Below are 20,075 nucleotides of genomic sequence, written 5' to 3'. Positions count from 1 at the left end.
GCTAAACAGCTCCTGTTCTGTCAGCTGTCACCCAATGGTCTCTACGGTGGAATGGTCATTTGCCTCAAATGTCTACCAGCTTCCCTGCAAGAATTATCTTTGACTTCAACCCAATGAAAGCAGAATGAAAAAGACCTCCGGGAAGACCTAAAACACAGTGTTTTGACAGCATTAGACACCTGTCCCTTACAAGCAATTCTACTTCAAAGCACCAGATTTGTTCCTAGCCAGAACATCCTGAAGTCACATAACATTCAGTGGCCTCTAAGCTGTTCAGACAACATGAGAACTAAGGCACTATTGGGCTTCCACGTTAAAGAAAATGAATGTGCTCTATGAAACCAAGTGCTGGGTATTTGAGACTTGCTTCCCCCAGCTTATCTGCAAAGCTGTATTTTAGCTTTTATAGGTTAAACTTAAGAGACCACTACCTAAAAAGTGAGATTATATCATTGGATGTATCACCCAACCTTTCTATAGTTTTCATAAAAGAAGCCACACACCACAAAGCTTTAGTTGTGTGTATAAAACCTCAATTCACTGGCAAACATGGTGTTTAATCTTTTTTCTTTTAAAGCATGGCTCCCCTCTAGCTGGTTAAAAATTATCTGAGGAAGGGGAAGCCAAAATAAACTAAACTAATATATGTCCCGTTTAAGATCTTTTCAGGGAAGGAGCAGTCTTTCAACAATGTTACTAAGGCCCTAGTTCAGAGATCCCAGAATTAGGCCTGGCAGTCTGGCACAACCACATAAGCCAAAAAAGTCTAAGAGGCTGTAAATCATTGTCAGAAAGGTCAAAACTTGTACAAAGTTATCCAGTGTTAAACAGTTGAAGTGACAAGGACAAAATATTTACAGTAGACAACTTTTACTTAAAACTATTAAAAGCTAAGATTTTATAGGGGGTTTAAGTAGCCCGTGGGCAACTGGAAGTTTTATTTTATAAATGTAAAAAAAAAAAAAAAAAAATCCAGGGCCCCCAAAATGCACTCTCCTCCAATAATGGAAACTGAGAACCGGCCCTGCCCAGATTAATGAAACAAAGTCCCTGGCTCACACAAAGTAGTTTCCTGCAGTGTGAGAGAGCTGTCTTTTGTTTAAAAAAATCCAGCCTCAGGGTTGGGCAGGAGGCCTTCTTAATTACACCCAGATTGTTTTGGTTGCAGGCCCCAGCCTGCCCCTTAAAAGAGTAGGTCACTCCTTCACAATTGTGTATGCTACTTCAATTGTAGGAACAATGGCCCGGAAACAGAATAGAGTTTAAAGAAGTAATATTAACCGTTTTAATTCTCAGGCATCTGTAGACCTGGGAGATGGGAGAGAATGATCTGATCCACAAATAGAGCAAAGGAAAGATTCCAGATGCTGAATATAAACATCTAAGTAGAGGGACAAATCAGCCCCTACTCTTTGAAGACAAAAACTCACATGTGTAAGTGTTCACGCCTGGGCTCCAACGGAAACACGAAACAATACATCATCTATCAGGCTTGGGTACATTACGTATAAGAAAACAAACGCCAAAAAATCATTGACAAAATTCCAGACCAGGTCTATGAGTTGGAATCTAAATCTAAACATTGTTTGCCTTAACTGGCAATTTTTATCATTCATAATTGAAAAGCATTCTAACGTGTGTGCATATTCCATCAAAGGGAAACCTTTGCACTGAAATGTGAAGTAATTCATTGAAATATACTGATTGGCAGTGATAATAGTACCACCTACTTTTAACATGAAATACTGAATCCTGAACCAATTCTATTCCTAAAAGGACACAAAATGATTTGTACTTCTAATGAAAACTAAATGCCTTTTTATAGGAGAATTCCAGTTAAATAAATTCTCTCTTAGACTAAGAATTTCAAGCATCATGCAATGTTGTTTTAACAGCATACTGGAAGAAAGTATTTGGCATAGTGCCCATCCTACATATCAGTAAAATCAGCATCAGCAAGAACTAGAACAATAGTTTTAAATACCATTTCTTTTGGCATTTAATTTTAATTTAAAAAGGATTCAAAGGGAAGGTTAATAAAATTAATCAGTGGGCGTTCTTATCAGTGAGCAGAATATGAGGAGTCTAGAACATGATGGTCTATCAATGAACCAAGAGAGCTGATATTTTTCATTAAATGGAGGAGTGTATGTATTTCAATGAGATATTTACATACAGCAGGTTAATTTCAAGTTGAGACTGAAAAATATTGCAAGTGAGAACTAGTGCAGCATAATCCTATGGTGCAAAGAGAAGTAAACATAGCAATCTAGCAGTTTTCATAGCAGGTAAATGCGTCTGTCCAGCCTTCATGAAAATTGTAATAAATTTTATAAAAATAAATAAAGCTGTCATTTACCTTCCAAATTTAGTTTGAACTGTGACATGAGGTTTTAGTCATAAAAAGCCTAGGTAAGGATGAATTGAGGCTTTTCATGTTTTAAAACTTGAATAGTGGAAAATTAAAGCTTCATAAAGCTCAAGTTTAGGCCCCAAATGTGGGCTGAGGTGAGGTCCCTTTATGATGCTCCTGTAAAGCCCTGGCAAAAGGAGTGCTACAAGACCCAACAGCACTGCTCCCTGCAAATGGCCTCCAAGGCTTTACCTAAACAGCAGCTGGGAGGTGTAATGCCTTGCTTGTGTAGACATACAGGTTAACTCTGCCTGAGCTAGCACCTAATGATAGCAGCATGTGGGTACAGTGGGATGGGCAGCAGGCCACTTGAGTGACACTCTGGGTATGTAGGCAGGCAGATAGCTAGCCCCAGCCACTGCCCATGTTGCTGCATCCACACTGCTATTTTTAAGTGTTCGGTCAAAGTAGTACTAGCCCATTTACACAAACTGGGAATTACAACTCCCAGCTGCTGTGCAGATGTACTTTTATAGGGCACAATTTAGCAAACATTGAAACGTGTGCTCAAGTCTGTAGTTATTTAAAAAAAGCATGATGAAATAGATGGTACTTGACCGTGTTCTTCAGGGCCTTTCTGATAGGGTAAAGTGTTGCAAGAGAAACAGAACGATCCCCCTTCTCGTTTGCCACCCCTCAGATATTGAGTGATTTTAAGAATCTTCCAACGTTTTATTTTTGCTCTCAGCTTTTTCTGAAGCATTTACTACAAAATGCCCACAACAGCTATTGACATCTCCAAAGCCTGCAGGAGCTCACAATCATTTAGCCCTCACACATAACAGGAGTTCATTTAGTTGAAATTTAGCTTCAAGAGGATTTGCAGCTGCTTCACAGAAGGTCAATGTGTCCCTGACTACAGTGGAAGTTTCTGCAAACCTTATGAGCTTGAAACATGTGCGCACTTATGTACATGAGGTTCTGTTTAACTCTAAATATGTTCATCAACCAAACGCACACCATGAATGAAGTTTACCCTTTAAGTTGCAGTTAGTGCTCCCAGTAGTGATGAATGTACTTAGATGAAAAACTGCCTTTTAGCTTGTGGCAAAACCACATACAATGGCTGTCGTGAACAGTGTGATTTCCCACCCCCCCCCCCAATATGGACACTCCTCACACTTGTATATATCAATTTGCAGAATGGATTCCTGCTAGCATGGTTGTCTAAGGTCAAAGTTTTTCTGTGACTGGTCTATGGACTAGCACTGGTCCCCACACAGTTTAGGAAGGCAGCAAGCGGGTCCCTGGAACCAAAAATGTTGAGAAACACTAGTCTAACGGTATTAATATCCTGTTGGCATTGCCAGCTTGAAAATCTGAACCTGAAAGTCTGTTTAAGTGTTCTGGATCGGGAATGATGAAAGCTGAGTTACAGAACACACACTTCTAGCCTTCAACAGAAGGCTGCTGATCAGACTTCTGTTTTAGTATTCCCTGTTTTCTAATCCAGATTCGAAATAAAATGCTGCATCACATTCATCTGATCATGAAGTAAAACTAGCCTTTGTCTTTAGGATTCGAAGATATAATTGCTATGTCGTATACTAAGGCTGTGTCTACACGAAGCACCTTTTAGCAACACAGCTGTGCCCCTACAGCCGTGCCGCTAGAAGACACGCAGTGTAGCTGCTGTTTGTTGGTGGGAGAGAGCTCTCCTGCCAACAGAGCGCTGTTCACACTGGCTCTTTTCATCAGCAAAACTTTTGTCATTCAGGGTTGTTTTTTTTCCCCCCCACCCCTGAATGACAAAAGTTTTGCTGACGAGAGTCCAGTGTAGACAAAACCTAGAAGTACCCTCTTATAATTTGGAAACAAAATGCAGAAGGCGGGGGGGAAATGAAAGTAGATTGAGAAATAAAGCTAACTGATACAAATTAAACTCACATTATTGCAATAGTTTCCTTATTTAGTCTCTACCTACTTGTGTTGACAACTAGAATTAAATGTATACTCTGACAGAATTAAATCAAAATATTACATTAGGATATGTAAAATTGCTGTAAAAACTCTTATAAAATAATTAATGCTAATTAAAAGAAACAAGAGTAATGGCTACTATTGACAACTAAATCTAACTCTTGGACTTCCTGGAAAGTGTGACTTGTCTGCTAGATATATCTGTCACTACATCTTTGAAAGGGAGACTCTCCCTAAGGCACTTGGGTTGGCAGTTGTTTTTGCCAGAAATCTCTGTTTGAGCTGCTACTGCTATTGTTTCAGTCACCTTTTGGCATTCATCCTGAATGAAATACAGCCATTGTTCCCACCCCATATCAACAAGGTGTAACCCAAGCCACAACAGTATCATCAAAATGGACTCCAGTGCTACCATCCCACAGTGTTTCCTTAAACATGAATTTTGAGGAAGGTTGGTCATGTTTCAGAATCTAGACTGGGAGGTAGGAAATCTGGGTTCAATCCTTGTCTCTATTAAATGCTTCTTGGGCCAATAACCTCCTAATTTCGATGGCTTAGTTTCCTACGTGTAGAAAGGGAATATTATTTCCGAACCTCACTTGGTCCATTAGAGTTTGAGGTGTTCAAATACAGGTGGTCATGAATGCATATATGTAGAAAGAAACGTATCAGTAAATAGATATTCTGGGAAGACTTCTGCAAAAAAAAAAAAAAGTGGGTATTGCACTGGGCTGTACAGACACCAGACTAGAATTCATTCTGATATCCTCCAGTAAATGATGGCTCTGTGCAGGATCCAGCAACAAGAAGCCTAAGTCTCCAGCTCTTCAAATATTCACTTATGTACTTCCAGTTGAAAGGCCCCCATGAATGCCCTGGTCTTTTGGGGACTGCAAGTCAAGAAAGAGTCTTTAAGGAAGCCTGGTCCAAGACCACTGAAGGCCTTGAAGATAGGACCAGAGCTTTAAATTGGACCCAGAAAAAAGCAGCGAGTTGCAAGAAGGTGTATAAAGTGTTCAGTGGCAAGTCCCAGTCCAAAGTTGCATTGTCCAATGTTGTACATACTGGAATTGTTGACTTGTCTTGAAAAAATATGCCAGGAACTGAGGTTTAATGCAATCAAGTCTTAAATAACAACTTATTGGTCCTAGTTGTTGGGTCCTCTGCTGTAGAATTAGCATTTTTGGAGCTGGAGTAAGACATTTATTGCTACTTTAACCCATTATCAGGCAAAGATATTAATGTATAAAATCTTTACCAGCTCTCATTTCTAAGATGCTTGACCAACTAATTAGGGAGAGAATGGCTCCTCATGTTATGGATACTTCTGGGAAATAGAAGCCCTTTAAGCTTAAAAGAGAAGAGTTTTAGATTGACTCTCCCCCCCCGCAAAAAAAAAAAAGTTTAAATAGTACTTAGTTTTCCCCAGAGACATTTAGAACTAAAATCTATTTTCTCTCATGGTCTTAAAAATGGGCAATGACAATTAAATCTACAAACTTTTAGTATATTTCAGCACAAAAAGGAACTGAGCTGACACTTGGGCTCTAGCCACCTGCTCTGTTCTTGTGAGCAGGGCTTTCGAAGGAGTAGAGGAATCCACAGTGATGCATTGAGAGAGAGCAGGATTCATTATTTCAAATATTCCCCCAGCTGAAAAGAATGGTGTAGAGAAGTTGATTACTTCTATCAGCATTTGCTTGCAGTTTCAAGGCTCTGTTCTGAGTAGATCAACCCTCCAAATCTAGGGTTAGTTATCTAGATCTGGTCGATGAATTTTTGATGCAACATTTTTTCTTTAAAAAAGCTAGTTTTGAAACCTCTGATTTTTTTGGTGAAATGCAATTTTGTAGCTAATCCTGTTTGTACAATTAGAACAGGGAGATTTTTTGAGATTTGGTCTGGGAGGACTGGTTTTATAGAGTAGGAACTCAAGTTTAAAAAAAAAAATTCCATGGGGAGATCCTCAGCTGATGTACCCAGTGACTTCAGTGGAGCTCTAACAATTTGAACTAGGTGTGGATCTGCCCCAAGTGTTGTTGGGGTTTGTTTGTTTTTTTTTAAAGATGAAATTTGATGCTGGTCATTCTTTGTAGCTTCACTTGTACGTTCTCCAGTGCACTCTAACATGGTAACCCCCCCACAAAAAACAATTACAGACTGATGTCTCAGAACTTGTCTAAATTACCCGCAGGATGGATGGGCAGCAATCAATCCAGGAGGGGTCGATTTATCATGTCTATACTAGACATGATAAATCGACCGCCGATTGCTCTCCCATCGACTCCAGTACTCCACTGGAGCGAGAAGCGCAGGAGGAGTCAATAGAGAAGCATCAGCTGTCGACTCACTGCAGCGAAGACACTGCAGTGAGTAGATCTAAGTACGTAGCTGAAGTTGCGTAACTTAGATAGATTTTTCCCCCCTCCTCCCCCAGTGTAGACCAGGCCTTAGTGGTTTTAGAACTTTGAAATATTTATCTCTCTTACACCACTAATCTACCCTGAGATTCTAGCTCTTCCCCAGACTCATGTGCCAAAGTGTTCACATTCAGGATGACATCACTGTCACGGATGTTTTATGCGCCACACATGTGCATCTTTACGTTTTCCACCCTGTAGACTTATCTTTCAAAGCTAAGATAATGGGAGCATGTACAGTTCTATCTAGACAAATGGTAGAATAGTTTCAAGCATTGGGACATTAACTTACCAGAAATGGCAAGGGCAGTAGTTTTCTATATCATCTTCAATATTCTTGGAAGCAGCAGGAGCAAGTGACGAAATGCAAATATGCTTTTCTTGAGAGCTCAAGCCTCTCACAATTCCAAAAAACAAAGACAACCACAACTAGCATACAACTCCACTTCTGGGCTATTTTGAAGACCACTTTTCATGCCCTCATATTCCCCTCTCTTATAAGTTCCTCACTGATTTTTGTTAAGCTCTCAAAGGACTCACTTTTGGAGTTGTTTTCAACAGGGGAGAAAAAAGTTGCCTTGCCAGACTGGCTCCCTTAAATCCTCACATCTTGAATTAAGACATCTGTATTATAAATGTAAGAACTAGACAGGAGATTATAAAATGCAATCTGAATGCTTCTGTCTGTATTACACCCTGAAATTAAAGAGGTCTCCCACCTTGGGATGATTAATTCTATAGAAAATATCACCAGTTAGGGTTCTGAAGGGCTTGCAGTTTAATTGGGAATTGCCTATGTATCCTTTCCCTGATCTGGTATTCCAGGTCATCAGGATTAAAACAAAGCAAAGTTACTGTCTAAAGGCTCCCATTCTTTAAAATATCTGTCTCTATTTTGTTCTTATATCAAATATAAATACAGGCTTTCACCTAAAAGCTGAAAACACCAGAGCTCACTAGGGTTATGAAGGTATTTGATGTGTCTCCATCCCCTTCTTCAGAAATAGTTAGTTAGTAAAAAAACCAAAAAACAAATCATAATCCTCAAACATTTACTTCATATCTCAAAATAATGTCCAACTGGGTGCTTCCTACCCAGACAAGTTACTGCTGGGGAATGGACCAAAGATTGTCATAAGCTTTACATATCAAGTGCCATAAAACAAAATGTGAGGGAGAAAGTAAAGCAACGAGGTTGTCTGTAAAGATTAAGAAATCTCTATATACCAGTTTCCACTTTGAGTGTTTCAAGGTGTTTTACAAAATAATTTGTTTAGTCTCACAAATACAGGTGAGAAATAGGAAAGCTTTTTCCCTTCTCTTAAGTTACTCCTTTCCCCCCCCAACAAGAATTGAAACAAACAGTTCTATAGCTGTTTGAAAAATGTGAGGAAATGTTCACGAACAAACATTGTTTATTTTTCAAGTTTTTAAATATTGAAAATTTGAAATTTAGATCAGTTATTTTCATAAGTAACCTATGTCAAGTATACTTCCTGAGGTAACAGCACTTCTCACCTCTTTGTGGCTTCCTTGAGGAAACCCCCACTTAAGTCTTGGGCCTCCAGCTATTGCTGTGTTCAGAGCAGGATCCCACAGTCCACTCACTCCAGACTCCTGCAACTTACTGTGGTTCCCTCAGTAGGTCTGACTAGTTCAAAACACCTGCAGTCCTATTTTCCAAAAGGTAATGACATGGTCAACCGGTGACCGGCCAGCTTTCATAAGGAAGAGTTCTGGTTACTCCGAACAAGAGCATTACAGAGAAAAGCATATCTTAAAAACAATACATGCCTAATTTACTAATTTTGAAGAGATAAAGTTTTTTTTAAAACCAGACTGGCTTCCCCAATCCCTCACTGCAGTAATTAAAACATCTGTATTACACATGTAATAATTAAACATAAGGTTATTAGACACAATCAGACAAAGCTTTTGTCTGAACTACATCCTGAAAGTAAATTGGTCTTCTATTTGGAGGCCCTGGGAAGTTTCCAAGTGCTTCAGGTTCTCTTATAGGGCCTGTCCCTCTTGGTCACAATCTTACACCATTTCTTAGATCAAGTGAGAGAGTGACCTGCTTTCCTATATCAGAGTGGACACTTTATACAGTTTTCAGTTACTGTTTCAGCCCTCTTGGACCAGGTCAAACTAGTATTTTCAACTTCCCCCATGGGATGAAGCTTCTCCAGACTTGCTTCCTAGGGACTTGCATTTATCAGCTCCAGTAGTTTCCTCAGAAAACTATAGCTCCCCATGGAGCTAGAACACATTTCCCAGCTCAAAGATGTTTTGATGATGGGTTCAGTCACAGAGACCCCCTTGGAATTGTCACCTGACAGGCTGAAATTACCTCTGAGCCCATTTTCCCTGCCAGTTTGGGACTCCAGAACCCTGCCTTGTTGAGCCAGACACATGCTAGCCTGCTGCAACACAGACCGAGGGTCTGGGCCACACCCCCAAAGCTGCAGACTTTAACCAAAAAACAGCTCAGCAGGTTACCTCTCCAGCACCCAGACACCCAGCTCCTAGTGGGATCCAAACCCCAAATAAAATCAGTTTTACTCTGTGTAAAGCTTATACAGGGTAAACTCATAAATTGTCCACCCTCTGTAACACTGATAGAGAGATAAGCACAGCTGTTTGCTCCCCCCAGATATTGATCATTTACTCTGGGTTCATTAATAAACAAGTGATTTTATTAAGTATAAAAATAGGATTTAAGTGGTTTCAAGTGATGACAAAACAAAGTAAGTTACCAAGCAAAATAAAGCAAAAACATGCAAATCTAAGCCTAATACATTAAGAAACTGATTACAAGTAATACCTCACCCTCAGAGATGTTCAAATAAGCTTCTTCCACAGACTAGACTTCTTCAGAGTCTGGGCCCAATCCTTTCCCCGGTACAGTCCTTGTTAGTTCTAGCAGCCATCTAAAGGTGGTAACTAGGGGTTCCTTCATGACTGGCCCCCTTTGTCTTGCTCCACCCCCTCCAGTGGGTGTGTCCGGATTCCCATCCCTCTTTCTAAATGGAAAAGCACCAGGTTTAAGAGGGATTCCAGTTCAGGTGACATGATCACGTCACTAAGACTTCCTTCTTCATTACCTAGTAGCTGGAAGACACATACATAGGAAGGCTTGCAAGTAAACAAACCCATTCACAGGTCACTGATTCTGAAGCACCCTTAATGTCTTCCACTTAACATGTTTACATCAGTGATACAAGTTTATATCTTATTCTCCTAACTCCAGACTTACAAATATATGCAAACAAATAGGATGAACACACTCAGTAGATAAGCTTCGTAATGATACCTTACAAGAGACCTTTTTCATAAAGCATATTCCAGTTACATTATATTCAAATTCATAAGCATATTTTCATAAAGCATATGGAGTGCAACATCACACCTGTAGAGTATATACATTTTTTTGGCTGTTCTGTGTGTCCATAGTAGTCTGGGTTCAAAACAAAAAAAAACAAAACCACCCAAAAAAGGTTTGACAGAGACACTAAAGGAGTAACCTCAAGGTTACATAGGAAGTATCTGGCACTGCTTGAACCAGAAGGCCATTCTAGCTTCTAATCCCATACCTTACTCACTCTCTCTCTCTCAGGCAGAGACACACAATCAGTTTGGAAAAGAAAATTTTGCTAATTCCTCGGCTCATCCTTCAGTTCAAATTAAGTGGATGATTGAGAAAGAAATCAGTAGCATTTTAAGAGAGCGGCTACCAACTTAATAGATTTTTTTAAGTGCATTCATTGCAGCTTTAGGTTAGATACAATGTTTCCTGCAAGTCAGCCTTTTGGGGTTCCACATACAGTTAATGTATAGCCCAGACCAAATACTAACTGTCCAGAAGCAAGCAGCAATAGCATATGGCCTGATATTCACCATTCTGCCTTTTGCTGCTTATGAACCTACTCTTGGACTGTCAAAAAAAAAAAAGTGTGATGTTGACTTTACTGAAGAATTCAAATATGCTTGCCTGTTGGACTGGGGCGTGTGGGAAAGGTGAACTGGCAGCTTGTGCTGTTAAAATATCACTGAGAGCACGTGACTAAACACTGGTCTACATTAGGGCTGGGGACATCTTTTTGATATGTATTTTTAAAGTGACTAGCACAGTGGGGCCCCAAGCCAAAGTCCAGAGCCCCTGGTGCTACCACAGTGTGTTATAAATATTCCTGTGTTTTGAAAAACTGAGTTGGATGACATAATACCAACAACAACATTGAGGGTCACCAAGACAAATTGGGCTCTTCATCATGTCAAATAATTGAAGTTAAACCTTTAAGATTTAAACATCATTGGCTTACAAAATGTGTCCCCCATCACACAATGATCACTGTGGCACATCTTTGCAAACACACTTAAGGGCAGCAGCAGATTAAATATCTTTGTAGCAAGCAGCAAATCTTTTGCTCAAAAAACAGTTCTATGATTTTGTTTTAGATCACATACTCTCCATGTTAAAAAAAGCAATATATATGGAAAATTAAAACTGCATTACCAACAGTATACCATAAATTCATGCTTTATGTTTCACTTGAATATTTATTCAGCTTCAAAACCAGAACTGCTACTTCGTCTAGATTCAGCAAAAAGCTCATATATAACTGACCAGTGTTTTAAAATTAAAGCAATTTATTCAGTGGATAAGGAATTAGACATTACTTATCTCATAAATATTCTAGCAGTAGTTGTGGTTAGCCATAATTCTACACCATAATATCTCCTTAAGAAGTCAATCTTTTCACAGCAGATGAAAACTTACACAATGAATTTGAAAAGAATCTTCAACTGCTCTGTATAATAAGGCTTTTGTGAAGTGTGTGATTTCAGATCAGTAAAATGGCAGACTAGCAGTTAAACACATTAGAATTCTGCATGCCTTGCTTAGTCTAATTAAGTCTGCTATTTTATGCCAAAAGTGCCATTAGTTTCCATTAAAAGCCCTGATACAGTGCTGACTGATTGTGTTTGAGCTAGAAAACAGAAGATAATCGTAATACATCTTTCCAGATTAAGGGCTTTGTTGTAAGGCTAGAAGATTCCCAGTTCAACAGCATATCTGAATGGCCACCTCCACTTGAATAAAGACAATCAACATTTAATAGCAAAAATTTCAGAACACTTGTTAAGTCTGAGCTGGCTGATTGGAAGTCAGCCAGCAAGATATTTAAACACATTTATGAACACAGTAGCAATCCTTGAAAGGTAGCTGGAATCAACTGACTTGTTTCAGAATTTTGTTGTTGAACTGTAGTTTGCTTTGAAGAAATTCAAAGGGATTGGGGAGTAATTTAAAAAGTCACCGTAATTTCAATTCCATTTACATGTTCTACATTTTCCTAAAGTTTTCGTTCATTTAATACTTTTCTATATAAAGATGGATTCTCTTTCTCATAGGACTGACACACCCCAAACTAGCTTTCAGCAGGTGGAATGACATTGGAAACCAGGACTTGATAAATGTAGCAAATATTAGAGTGACCATTGTACAACTTTTGCCTTAGATAGTTATTGGTTACCTCCATATTTATAGCATTCCCTTTAGCTAACACACTGAAAAATACTGAGAACACCCTATCAATTTATCATGGCAAAAGTGGCAATGTGTTCTGTTTTTTGGAAGGTCACCAGGGTAGTACAAGGACAAAAAGGATTTTAACAGACTTTGATGACAGGGGAAAGAGTGCTATTATATTTGCCTTCTTGTGGTGCCACAGCCTGATCTAAGTTGAATTATTTGGTTTCTTCAGGGCCCACCCAGGTATAACAGAATGGAGGAAATTAAACCCTATCATTGACTAATAGGACTCACTGTAGGGAAAATACATACTCAATTCCAGTAGAAACATCAAACTGCTAGAACATCATCTGAGGGTGTCCCACAGGCCATATGAAACACTTTAGATTTTTAAGCATCATGTAACTGCTGAAAGCACCACTGGGGGGAGGCACAAGGGGAAGAAAAGGAAGAAATTTGCCCTTCAAAAGTGCTGACTGGATCACTGTCATAACTCGCTCTACATCCCTTCTGTGTTGCCTTGTGGTATATGATCTGCACAACAAAGAATAGGAGAAAATTAACGGACTATGAAATGTTAGGCTCTTGATTCATGCTCTTTATCTGCTGGGTATCCTATGTAGCCTATGTGAAATGACTTGGTGGTTCTTCTTTCAGTTCATGAACATGAAACCCACCCCAACAATCCCTGATGGGGGGAACTCTGCACCAAGGTTTTCCCCTTCCCGTTGACCTGTGGAGTATGCTTTTTTGCCATCACTACACACACCTCCTGATGCCCCTAAAGAGCTGAAGAATTAACTCAGCAGATGGATGAGTAACTCCAGAGCAGCAGATTCCCCAGTTTCTCCGGCTGTCATTAGTTGAGGTGCGCAATACCATATTTGGGGCGGAATGGGGGGGGGGAAGGGGTGGCCAGGCTCAGTTTTGTAATGTCTAAGTGCCCTGCAACTTAGTGGAATCCACAGTCCCAAGCTGAGCATCCAGGCTCCCTATAGGGAGAGTTGGGAGCCTAAGAATGGGATCCACTAAAGCCTGCATGCTGAAGTGGGGAAACCACCAAGTTAACTCTATATAAAAGAGAGAGGAGGGGAGTGTGGCTTAATACCCTGCCCCTTCAAGACAGTTGGGTGCTTAAGTCTTGGCCAGAGGGAGGTGCCTCCTGCTACTCAGGATTCACAGCCCTGAGTTAGGCACCTAAGCTCTCACATGAGCATTTGAGAAGGTAGTGCCCTGTAACCAGAGCACTCACACAGCATGTGGTAGACAAGTTCAAATTTCTCCTCTGTCTGATGTGGAATAGGGACTTAAACCCATGTCTCCCACCTCCTAGGTGAGGGCCCTGACTACTAGTCTGTAGTGTCTTGGTTAGTCAGTCTCTGGCTCAATCACTATTCATGTATACATAGTGGACTGGCTTAAACAGAAGAGACTGATAGAGACCACTCCAGAACATCCTATAGTCCAGAGTTAGGCCACTCTTCTGAAAGATGACATGTTTTCAGATCCCTGCTTCACCTCAGGCAGAGTGGAGATTTGATCTCCCACATCCTTCCTTGGCAAGTGCTTTAACCACTGGGATAAGCTTTATAATAGGATATGGCATCACCGTCTTCATTTTGTGCAGGGCCCATTTTGTTAAATGGTCTCCAAGAATGCCTGCCATATCAGGTTCTGCAGGCAAGATAAGTGGGGAAAATGCCTATGTAGCACAGACAGACCCCAGTCGTCATTGGACAGGATCGAACCTAAGGCCTCTGGAGCTTAGTGCATGAGCCAAAAGTCATATGGCCCGTAGCTAAGGCTGTAGGGCAGACTCAATCTCTCTAAGTGGTCTCTGTGCCACTAGATGGGACAGAACATGACACCCAGTAGCACAGTTGCCAACTTTAATTTGGTAAATAAGCACCCTGACTTTCACAATAAGCCAAAAATAAAGCTAATCCCATTTCAAAACAAGGTCAAAACAAGTCAGTCCCTAAGAACTATGTGACTAGATCCCCCCCCCCAGCATGCAGTCTGGGACTGTGGTGGGCCCACTGCACCCTTAACTCTCTCCCCCGTCTACCCCGCTTGCCCCCCCCTTGCCAGGGGCTGATCAAAAAAAGCAACAAGCTACAAGCCAAAAACTAGCCAACAACCAAAAACAAGCCCAAATTCTGCAGTTTTTTCCTCGGGCTTGGCATGTCTGCCCAGGAGGTGTGTGGGTTAAACCTAATTTAAGCATCCTACTGGTCTTAGGCATAAGTTAGGTGTCAGGCAACACGATTTATGGAGGTTATGCTCAGTGGTAGATGTTTAGGTGCTTAGGGGACTTTACTGGAGGAAACTTAAGCATCTGGGGAATTCAGCCAACTAAAGCATTAGGCAGCAGCTGAGCAAGAGTTTTGAGGATCTAGGTTTTCAACATGATACCTAAAGTAGCAGTTAGGAACCAAAATCCCTTTCGAGATCTAGGCCTGGGAGCCAATTGCCTGAGGAGACTCAGACAGATTTATCAACGGGCAGCAGATGAACCAGCTACACACAGATACTGGGGGATTCAATTAACAAAAAGATCCTGAACTTTGTCTCAGCCCAGAGAGGTTTATGCATTCATAAACAAGACATGGACCTCATGCTGTAAGGGGAAGAGCCATTTGCCGAAGAACATCTGGCTTGCTGTGACTAGTTGAACTTCACTTGCATTGTAAGTAGTTGAACTCTTCAGTGGTCTCTGCCACATGTGATCCCACCTTTACTGCGGCTTCTGGTGGCCCAGCTCCAAGGTTGTGGACCTTGGTCTTCTGCCATGAAATGTTCAACACTATAGCATGGGTGACATTTTGGAGTTCAGGGCTGAAATTCTCTGACTTCTCCACAAGCAGGACAGTGTTGTCAGTGTAGTCTTGGTTAATGGCCAGTTCTTAACCCATCTTGATTCTGATGTATGGAGCAGCCAGTTCTAATATCCAGCTGATAGCTCGACAGAATAATGCCAGGGTGAAAATGCATTCCTGCCATGCACCCGAGATTCTGTAGAAACACAGTGGGGAGCCACGAGACAACATGCACTCTCACCAGTGTGAAGTGTGAAGATTGCACCCAGATTGAGCAGAACATGTGGAATGCCAACTCCTTTCACCACAAGCCAAAGTGCTGACCTGTCAACTCTGGTTTGAGCATTGGCCTGCTAAACCCAGGGTTGTGAGTTCAATCCTTGAGGGGGCCATTTAGGAATCTGGGTCAAAAATTGGGGATTGGTCCTGCTTTGAGCAGGGGGTTGGACTAGATGATCTCCTAAGGTCCCTTCCAACCCTGATATTCTAGTCTATGAAAAGCTGCTTTGAGGTCAATAGATGCCACATGAAGCAGGTGGTTAGATTCTTAGTGCAGCTCAGTCAGAAGAGTACAGTGTTCATTGCCAGCCATCCAACAATGCAATCTGATTGCTGCACACTATGAAGTCTGTTAAGAAGTGGCTGCATCCTATCAAGCAGCATTGTGAGCGAAGACTTGGACCAATAACAATGAGATCAGTCTGTAGTTGCCACACTGGCTGAGAGATTCTTTGCCCACTGATGCCATCTTCCCATTTTACCTGTATTGCTATATGCTACAGGGACCCTCTTATAGGCAGAGTTAGAGCAGCTAGACATATTCTATATGTGTTGTCAGTGCCAAGTCCTGAGCATAAAAGTGGTTTGACATTGACAAGAGGTCAGTCTCAGACATCTGACCTTCCTTCAATCTATATTAAAAGAGTGGCATTTCATGCTTTTCCACCATGTCACCAGAATGGTGAGAAACAGAATACACTAGTCTCTCAGACTCCCTATTGATGCACATTCATACCTGATGCGGCTCACAGAACCTCCCCAGAAATTTGTGGATTTGCAGGATTGAGCCATATCTGGGACTTCACAACATGATGCCTGGTGTGATGCTATTAACCACGGACACTCTGGCAGATGCAGTGGTCCTCAGTAGACTATGCATGTTTAATAAATTAACAAAAAGAGACACATGTGAGGCTGAAATGGGTTAACATGCTCATTATCAGCAGGGGGATTTATGAGTGGGAGATGGCATTTGAATATTGCTAGGTTTGGGATAAATACTCATCACGAAAAGACATGACCACAAGAAACCAGATTAGATTATCACAGTGGTCCCTTCTGGCCTTGGAATCTATGAAAATTAAAATCTTGTTAGTAGTCCCAGCAGAGTAAGCAAAGAGTGGATGAAGTTTGGAGACAGAAGACTTCTCTGGTTTCTAGAGTGGTAGATCTTGCAGGTCAGGATTGAGGCAGATTGGTAACAGTAGTGTGAGGAAGCTTGTATTGGTGTTGCTTTTTGTTGTACCTCTTTTGTGGCAGAGCACTTCAGTTTAAGATCTCAGACTAAACTGTTCTGTGAACACTAAATATAAAGCTATACAAATCAAATTGTTCATACTTAAATCAGAAAACTCAGAGTAAGTTTTAAGAGCAAGGCATTTGTAGACATCAGGTTTCTTTTTTTTCAAGCCATCGTGTTGGCACAACCTGGAGAATCCAGGGAGTGTTTTATGAATTTCATAGAATATCAGGGCTAGAAGGGACCTCAGGAGATCATCTAGTGCAACCCCCTGCTCAAAGCAGGGCCAATCCCCAATTTTTACCAATTTTCTAAATGGCCCCCTCAAGGATTGAACTCACAACCCTGGGTTTAGCAGGCCAATGCTCAAACCACTGAGTTATCCCTCCCCCCTAGACATCAGATTTCCCATGGCATAGATACTGTAATTTTTCTGTTAGCCAGCTAACATTACACAGAGCCCCTATGGGATACAGTAATGCTGAACACCTCTACACTGGAATTTTACTTTGTGTATGCTTAAGTGTAGGGTGACCAGATAGCAACTGTGAAAAAAATGGGATTGGGGTAGTAGGCGTCTATATAAGGAAAAGTTCCAAAAACCAGGACTGTCCCTATAAAAACAGGACATCTGGTCACCCTACTTAAGGGTATTACGTGTTGTTACTGAAAGACGCAAAAATGTGAGGCCAAAGAATGACACCATTCCATTGAACCAGCTGCGGGAGAAATGTTTGATTGGATTGGTAGGGGAAGACCACACCATGGGCCCTGAAAGGAGAGAAAAAAATAGGGGAAACCTTGACTGCTGTGGGGACTTAACCCTCTCAGATCACACTGGAGTGGGATGGAGGCAGGAGAGAATTGATGGTCTCTCTCACCCCTCCCTTTCTTGTGTGTGAAGCCCTCAAGCATGGAGCCACATTACTTTTGCAGTTGCTGGTCCAGCTTCCCTATCCAAGAATGGAAGTCTAATTTAAACTGAGACTCCAGAATATTGTGGGTCTGACCAATCACCAGTTGTTGGCATCCTATCAGGAAGGAATATTTCCCTTGAAGCTGGAGTTAGAAGTAGAGCGAGTCAGAAGTTTTCCAGAAAAAAAAAACACTTAGTTTTGCTTGAAAATGCTGATTTGGCAAGACTTTGGCTGAAACCTGCCAGCGTCCAATGGCTGACAGCTCTATGCCAGGGTGCCTGCCAACCTCTGGCAACCTTGCAGGACCTGAGTCCCTGGGGGCTGATAGGCTCCCCACTATGGAGCAGGAGCTGGGTCTCCTGTGGTTCCAGGCTCACAGCTCTGTCAGGCTTCCTGTCATACAATGAGAAGCGGAAGCCCCGAGAACCCTAGTTCTGGATGGGGCTGTGGAGCACCAACCACCATGTGAGGGCTTCCAGGATCCCTGCTTGGAAATGAAAGCACCAGGAGCCCCAGCTCTAGTGGCATAACACTCCCAGCTCCATTGCAAGGAGCCTGAGAACCCCAGAACAAGCCACAGCCCTGTATGCAGACTCCCAGGGTTGCCCACTCAGTGTATAGCAGCCGCCAAACTGTCAAAAATGTCCCCCAAATTAAACCACCACCATGTTTTGCTATCTCTGAAACAAAAATTTTCAACTTGCTTTGAAATTTAACAAGTTTGGTTTTGTTCTGATGTGAAATGAACCCAACTTCTGAAAATCTGAAGTTTCCCCGTGAACAAAAACCATGAGTTTTGGCCAGCTGTAGTTTTTAATCAAGTTTGTTATTTTGTCAGAACTTGCATTTTGTGTGCACCCAGTGCAGGTGATAACCCCAGCTTCAAGGGATAAACATGAAACAGAGAAAACGGGTAGATTCCATTAGCCTGGAGAAAGAATGGGAACCGCAAGTCTTCACAGACTGAGGTTCTTGTCACATGCACTCATCACAGCTGAAAGGTGATAGGATTCTGAAGTGGGCTGAGTCCTAGGGATAAGGCTAGATGGAGTCAGTCCCCTACATTATGGTTATATAGCAGGGAGACATTTAAACAGCACTTTGGACTCAAAGAAATGCCTAGTATTTTGGAAAAGGCAGGGATTAGCTCAAGTTAAAGTTAAAGTTGTAGCCTTCTATCTAAAATCCTTCCCTGGGTTATGTTCTCCTGGGTCCCTCAATCAAACCATTAGTTGGCTTCATTTGTACTTAGCCTTTTAGGCTATATCAAGCAATTGTAGTTAATTTATGACCAAACAATTATAAAGCATCAACACACTCAATGCAATGGATTCTGTAAAAGATCAATAACTAGCAAATATTTTTGAAAAATGTTAATGATATGGATGGCATTAAATCAAATTGATCCAAACAAACACACACGATATTAATACATTCTATATTCAGTCCTTGCTATGGTGCTGAGGTAAAAATCAATTCAAGCATTGCCAAAGATAATAAGCTACTAAGAAACAGACAAAAAGATAAATATAGATAAGATTGTTATAAAAAGCAGAACAGTTTAAAAACCATACCACACAGGAGGAGAGAGTTTTCTTTGCCAGAAGCTTTCCAATATAAACGTGTGTGATATTCATAGAAAATGTTAATATATAGACTTTAAATAAAACCCATGACAACAGGAGTTTTATTTGCATAGATATTTTTATATTATTCCTTCATGTCTGGATGAAGTGAAAGTGTAACTGTATAAACTAAGGATTGCCAACGGGCAATTTCAAGTTGACTCAAACCTTTGTCCAGAAACCAAACTCTAAGCTTCCTAAGGTTCCAAAAGCATGGTTAGTTTTCACTATTCTTAAACACTTTCTCTCTTCTTTTGGCTGGAAGTACTAAACTACTGGAGGGTTGGGGGGGGGGGGCAGCAGGGAAAGGAGAGCTACACTTGTTGAGGACTACTCAATACCCAGAAGAACTCATGAGAAAGCCTGATCTAGTTTCTAGAAACTTCAGATGTTCTCAATGTACCTTGAAATCCTCAGATAAAAAAGTTCCATAGGAGAGGCAAGCTATTTGGATCATCATTACACTAAAAAACAACAAAACATTAAATTTGTATGGCCACCGCAAAAATCAGCACTACACAAGACAATAGAAGAAAAATAAATATCCCATTTGATTGTCTTTGCTAAAGTAAATCTTGCAGTAATATTTAATTTACACACAAAATTTACTGCAGTATCCAAACAAATATTTTCCTATTAGGAGGTGTAACAAATATTTGGTTAAATGTAATTCCCCTCCCACCAGTTTACAGGACATTTAAACAAAATCTAGTTCTTATTTTGTATTTGAAAGCACCTAGATTTTGGGTAAACAACATTCACTCAAAGTACAATTTGCTTGCTAAAGTACCCAGAGAAAATGCATACAACTTCTAGTACTAAATCTGTGTTTGTAGGTTTACATCGAAAATAGTAGCATTACACATTCAATATTTTTAGCAGCATGTAAGAAAGGTTGCACTG

Source organism: Lepidochelys olivacea (assembly GCF_965140295.1).
Source record: "Lepidochelys olivacea isolate rLepOli2 genome assembly, chromosome: 1".
In the NCBI taxonomy this organism is placed as follows: Eukaryota; Metazoa; Chordata; order Testudines; family Cheloniidae; genus Lepidochelys; species Lepidochelys olivacea.
Note: the sequence above shows the minus strand (reverse complement) of the source record.